A 6,766-nucleotide genomic window follows, 5' to 3' on the forward strand; every position below is an offset into this window, starting at 1 on the left:
TTTAATAGAGAGGTGTGTGTTTTTAAAACACACACACACACACACACACACACACACACACGATTACAGCCCATCTTTGACTAGTTTCATAAAAAGATTTAGGCATCTGTTTTTGAGGATTTCTCCTGTTAATATTTGCAATGAACTTCAGCCTTTTGTGGGTCAATAGCTATAATCCATAGAGCCTGCTATAATTCAGTGGTTACAAAAAGGTGGCAATTATCTTGCAAAAAAGAGCCATGCTGTAGAGATTCTAGTTTGGAATTATTGCCATGGATACTGGATATTCTAGCTAATCATTTCTATTCAGAGGAGAAGTTGCATTTTGACAAAGCTTGCAAATGTGGTTTCTGGCCCCTGCCACGTAATACTCTGTTCTAGGGGATCAAATGAGATAGAGCACCCTACTATAGCATCTAGCAGAGCTTCCTTAGGCAGTTACTTAATTCCTCCAAGTCCCAATTTCCTCATCTATAAACTTGTGAATTCCAACTTTGTGGTAAGAGTCCCAAGAGTTAATTCATTGAAATCTTACTTTGTTCGTGGACATAGCATTGATCATTAAATAGTAGCTCTTGTGGTTTTTATCCTTGATTTTTGTTCTTTATATAATACTGTTAACTACTGCTACTAACTTCAGGCTCATCATCTGTCCTTTCAATCTCATTTTAGTAAATAAGATGTCATCATAATCTTTTGATTGGCTTTCTTGTGGCTAGTCTCCCCCCCAATCGTGTGTGTTCTCTCTCTCTCTCTCTCTCTCTCTCTCTCTCTATCTCTCTCTCTCTCCTCTCTCCCCCTCTCTCTCTTTCCATCCCATGTTGCAGTTGTTACAAGGTTAGTCTTTTGAAAAGGACCAGTGGCTTCACATTAGCTATTAATAAATTCCAAATCAAGTCCAGCACAATATGTTCCCAACCTAACATTCAAGTTGTTATCATCTAGTCCCCATCTTATATTCTGTTCGTTAGTCAAACTGGAATTTTTGCTGCTCTTTTTTTTTGGTATATTTTATATTTCAGCCTTCATTTCAGTTTAATCAGCACCTTTTCAACAGGACGCCTACCATGTGTCAGACATTGTTCTGGGTCCTTGGGGTGCCAAGATAATCAAAGCAACTCCCTGTCTTCAGGAGAGCATGACTGTGGCCAGGCAGATAGGACTGTGAGTCACCTCTTTTGTGATGTTTCCTCCATTGGGGTTACTCCTTATTATTCTTAAAATCACACCCATTCTCAGAGGCCCATCATCTCAAAGTAGCCCCTATGTCCACAACATAAATTGCTCCCTCTCATTTACGCCAATATAGTTCCTTGTCTGTGTACATTACGTTATCTGTGTTTATGTTTTATTAAAGGCAGGTATCATGTTCATTCCCTTTTGTATTCTTCATTGTGCCTTATACATGGTAGGCTTTCAGCAAATACTTGCTGAATTACCAAGGAACATATTAGTAAGAGATTAGTAGAACATACTTAAAAATAGAAAAAGACCCAGGCTTTCATGGATCATTTTTAAATGACCTGTCCCCAAAGATAGTAAATCTCACAAAGCTTACTTGATAAGAGCTCTGCTTAAGCTGTATTTTTTTTTCAACTTAACTAGACTGAGTTTGAGTGAATAAGGAGATTGGTTGCCTATTTTCTTGATATTCTTTACTTTTCTTGTATTGATGCCCTATAAGTATATATATATATATAAAAATATTAGAAAATTACAGAAACAGATGCCAGAAAAATAGAGACACAAATATACAGATAAATATAGTACGGGAGCCTGGACATTGACCAGTGCTTTCAGAAATAGAAGTAGGGGAAATGTGTCTGGGAGGAGGGTCTGTTTTTAGTGCATTTGGATATGCATCTTTAAATATGAGGCCCATTTCTGGAAGGAACATAGGGTTCCGGGAGTGAAGTATTCCGTTGCCTAATTCTGAGGCTGTGATAGAGAATCAGCAAAACTGTGGAGGGAAAGAAAAACCCAACGAGTCCGGTTTTATGCGACATGAAGTATGCTTCTAACGCACTTGGATCCCTGCTCAGATGTGTCCACAAAATAGCAGGCCGGGAAGTGTGCTCACATGTCCCTCCCTTCATCCTCCCCGGCAGCATCATTTCCATGGTTACTAAACGAGTCACTCCTCACAATTAACACTGATGTGATGGAAATGGCTTCACCAAAGCCAATTATCTTCCCCTCTGAGAAGTGAACAGGTTATTAAGAAATGTCCAGAGTTGGCACTAATGATCTTACGTCTTAGGTGATCACAATTGCAGCTAACTAAGTAGGTGTGAGAGTCAACATATTGTGTTAATCACTTACTACGAAAGTAATAATACTCCCATAGAGAAGAAGTGAGGAGGATTTTAGTAAATTCAGTCATTGCCTCTTTATTTTACTCCTGGGTAGGGCATTTTTAATGAACCAATCTTACTTGTTTATTCCAGTGCTTTTGGTTGTTTTTGAATAGTGAAATATGAGCAATTTTGCTACCAGGTTACCTAATGAAGCCTTTATCAGATCATACCTGCATTAAGAAAGAAAAGCCTGCAGAGATTCGTTTCTTTCAATAAGCTCCGTTAAATAACTTATTTATCAAGGTTATTAAACCATTATGCAACAATAAAACTTCATTTCCAAATAATGTCCCATTATTAGGCTTAGTTTAGTTTGATAAAACCAGGTTTGCTACACATTTGAAGATAAAGCAAGAGAAATAGCTTGTTTAAGAAAGATAACTAAAACCAGATAAAACCGCCTCAGTCAGGGCTGTGAACTGTTGGTTAATGTTTGTCCCCAAATCTGCCCCAGACAGATTATATGCTTCCTCTTATGACTAAGTCTTACAGGAATATAATTGGCTCTTAACATTCAACCCATCTTGGTGGGATAATCCTTGATTAGGGGGTCTGATACTAAGAAACACTTGAAATGTACCTGGTCAATTGCTTACAGAGTTTTAGTAACTCTACGGAAAATGAGTTCTGTGGACATTATTAGACTGTTCAAAAATAAATAAATAAATAAATAAATAAATAAGATTTTTATTCCAAAAACAAAGTGCTTGCTTTCTGGGTCTGTGGGCCTATCCAACCCACCCAAGGGTAGGGCTGGGTTAAGGTCCTCTTGTTCATTCATGGAGCACAGCTCTAAGGTATAGCCAGGGACTGTGTTCCCTAGAAAAACCTACCGCGTGGTGGAATGGAGAGAATGTGGCTGTGAAACAATACTTTCAAGCTCTGGTTCTACCATCTGTCATCTCAACAAATGTTTTCACCTGGTTCATAACGGCCCTTGGTTAGATAAACAAACAAACAAAAACACTATGTTTATGGATGGGGATCACTTGAAAACGTTTTGCTAAGGCCTGTCTTTGCTGTTCTATCTAACTGGTGATTGTGATGACTCTTGTGTTCTAGGTAAACACTGGTGAATCCATCTCTCTCTACCTCTGCCCTATAAGCATTCTTTGTTTCTTTCTTTGTGGTCGATAAGACTCTTTTGGGTGAAGGAGCAAAAGTAACTGGTGCACCATAGCACTGATCATTTTCATTCCTAATTCTAAGGTGGTTCTCAAATCGGGAAGAAAATACATTAAGAGGCAATGTTATTTACTGGTCTCCTGGGAGATCTCACACGTTCCTCATGAAATTGCACTCTTAGTCTTGGGTTCAGCAATTTGGAGACAGGCAAACAGATGAACATCCAAGCTAGGTGTCCTGTCTGTTCCATCAGGAGGCAGAGATGGCGGTCCATTGCTAACCATGCCTCCAGCGCTCAAACCACGCTGGCCATGCATTAGGAGCCAAGAACGTGGTTTCTGAGGGAGTACGTGGAAGAATGAATGAAGCTGGCCCTCCAATCTTACTCTCCTCAGGTGTAGGATAGAATGATGATATCTACTTGCCACTGGTTGTGTGATAATTAAATAACACATGTAAAGTGTTTAGCACAGGGAAGAGCATATAAGAATTATGACTAGTAATCATTATCTTCCTACAGGAAAGCCATATCTCTGGTTCATAGAAAGATGCTTTTTTATTTCCCACTCTCCTTGATTTTCTTATGTGGTAACGTATAAGCCCTACTGGTATTCACAAGTAAAACTCTTGTTTAGGATAAAGTTGATAAAACCTTCAAGTCTGTGCACTTGAGAAACGAAGGGAATCTAGATGTTCATTGACTTTCTCCCCATCTCTGGGCCAGTGGAGCCAACCTCCACTCTTTCAGAGACTCCCATCAAGGGCCTACGGGTGGGATTTGCTTCTGAATGTTCACTTTCTGAATAAGTAAGAGCAGAACCACATGCTTAGTGCCTTCTCTGTGGCCTGGTTCTCATGTCAAACCGAGTTAGGAAGAACATCCCTCACCATCCGGTCAATCGATGGCCGCAGTGGGGTAGGAATGTGAATTACAAATACCCCAGGTCAGTGAATTCTAGAAAATCACGCCATCTCATGTTTGCTCAGATCCCTGGTTTCCAGCCTGTGAAATACAAGGGCTAATGCAGGTCTTCCATTTCCTAGGAAGGCACTCCACTACTTTTTCTCTTTTTCTTCTTACTTAGTCTCATGACTCACATTCCAGATGGTTCTGCCCAATTTTAGAATTACCATGATCTACTTTGTAGGAAAAAGAACAACCTGTAACATCTCATGTACAGTAACTTACATAACAGTTTTCAAGGAATGAAAACTACACCGCTCACCACAGAAGCATTTCTGCCTCCTTTCACGTTAGGAGATATAAAATTTCAGTATTCTATCCTGGGGGTGCGCTGTAACTTATTCACCGTAGTTTCCTAATGAATTTACGTTCTTAAAAAATGCTTAATGATATGAAAAAAACATTCTCAAAACAATGAAGTACAAGGAAAATATCAATAGAGACAGTGTAATTCTAATTTTGTTTTTTAAAAAGGTTACTATGAATTAAAAAAACAAACGCAGGAGAGAAATATCTCCAAATGTTTATCATCTCAAGGGTGGGTTGAATTTTTGTAAAAACCACCTCCTTTTCTTTTTTTGTGAAACATGCCTTCTTCCACTCACAGGGTCTGTCAGGACACCCGAGAAACTTTACCAAGTCATGTTTCAGCACTTACGAATCCCAAAATAAAGGCAGCATATGCATTTGATGAAAGAAGACTGATGACTCAGTATTTCTGACAAGAGTTTTGAGTGGGGTTTTTTTTTAGTTCCTCTGAGAAAGGACAGTCAGAGAGTCCTGGTGTGAACAGCTGTGGGGCTGTGGGAGCAGGCCCTCGCCGCAGTGGCCAGTGTGCTCAGCTCAGGCCCCGCCCCTGGAGTTCTGGGATTTGTGCATGTGCAGGCTTTAAGTGCAGCCCCACCTCCGGAACAGGTGAACAGTATCCATGTGACACCTGCAAGGGGCTTTATCCTGACTTACCTGCAGATCAGCGTTCTACCCAAAGGCCATTGTTACTGATAAAATGGGATATATTTAAATCTATGTTACCTGCTTAGCGAGCATTCTTCCTAGAGAAACTACTAAACAGGTCATTTAGTACTTTTCTTCAATTAGGACAGCGGTCGCCAGCCTTTCGGACCTCACAGACAGCCAGTGGTCCACAGAACACGAATTGGTGACCGCTGAATTAGGGAACAAATGACTCTTGCCACTCACTATTTTGCATGTTTTTCTTTTGGTCTGGTATCCATACTCTTCCAATGGCTTTTTAAGAAAACTCAGTCCCAGTGGGGAACTTCAATCCTTCCCTTCATCGATGATGCATAGAGCTTGCTTCAGTGAAAGTTCAGATTTAAGCCCAGAGGCTCTAGGTGCCCAGCTGACTGGGAGGGACTGGGATTGAACTAGAGCTCCAAACAGAAAGCAGCCCCTCTGGCTGACGCAAATGAGGAATTTCCGCTGGCTGTGAACACAGCCTAATGCAACATAGCCGCCGCGTTCATCACTTTCCTTTGTATCTACTTATCAAAATATTTATAAAATGTCCTTGCACTGTCACACTTCACTAAGCCTCTCAGTATTTACATTTCCAGTAGGATCCTCTGTCCTTACGTGACGTCTGGTCTGACGTAATGACCAGGCCTGGGCTTTTAGAAAGTGGACTCTCTCTGTGTGTCTCTTTCTCCATCTCTGTCTTGGTCTCCATCTCCTTCTAGATATACAGTCAAATCAGTGTGCAGATGGAGGATTGAAAGTATCACAGATCATTACTGTGGCTAATCAATTACACAATCTGACAACTATGCCCTGATATCTTATCCTCTTTCTTGAAAAATATGCACATTTAAAACCCCATTTACAATTAAGGAAGTCAAAATTTTCCTTTTAAAACTAATATATCAGTAGAAAGTGGAAAGTTCAGTGGAGACGGTGACCTTGTGAACTATTTGTGTGGGAGTAAGTAACGCATGACATGCTGTAGCTTCCAAGGGCAGAGCAATCCCGGGACAGCTGGCTTTAGACAAACTCACGCCCTGGGAAGATCATCTCAATAGTGTGTGTGGCTATGAAGTGTCCGTGAGCAAGAGGCTTCCCCACAGCAAGGGGGCGCTGTTGGGAACGGCTGTGCCTCAGAAGCAGGAGGAAGGCTTTTTAGGATAAGTGAGGGGTTCAGTTACAATTTCCTCACAGTGTTCCTAAGACCCGCCAGCAATATTTTTCATTGTGAAATAAGGCAGAGCAAAGAATTCCAGGACAACCATTCTGCAAGGAAAAACTTGTGTTGCCTTGAGATCCCTTTCGCCTGCCTCTTTCCTCTGACTCCAACCCCCCCCTA

At 40.8% G+C, this 6,766-nt stretch overlaps 1 protein-coding gene across 21 annotated transcripts in view; it reads right to left on the reverse strand.

The window, feature by feature from the left end:
* Window positions 1-6,766, reverse strand: part of SORBS2 (sorbin and SH3 domain containing 2) — a 312,941-nt gene that overhangs the window by 129,055 nt on the left and 177,120 nt on the right. The gene's annotated exons all lie outside the window — the stretch shown is intronic.

The sequence above is a fragment of the Myotis davidii genome, unplaced genomic scaffold, assembly GCF_000327345.1.
Source record: "Myotis davidii unplaced genomic scaffold, ASM32734v1 scaffold184, whole genome shotgun sequence".
In the NCBI taxonomy this organism is placed as follows: Eukaryota; Metazoa; Chordata; class Mammalia; order Chiroptera; family Vespertilionidae; genus Myotis; species Myotis davidii.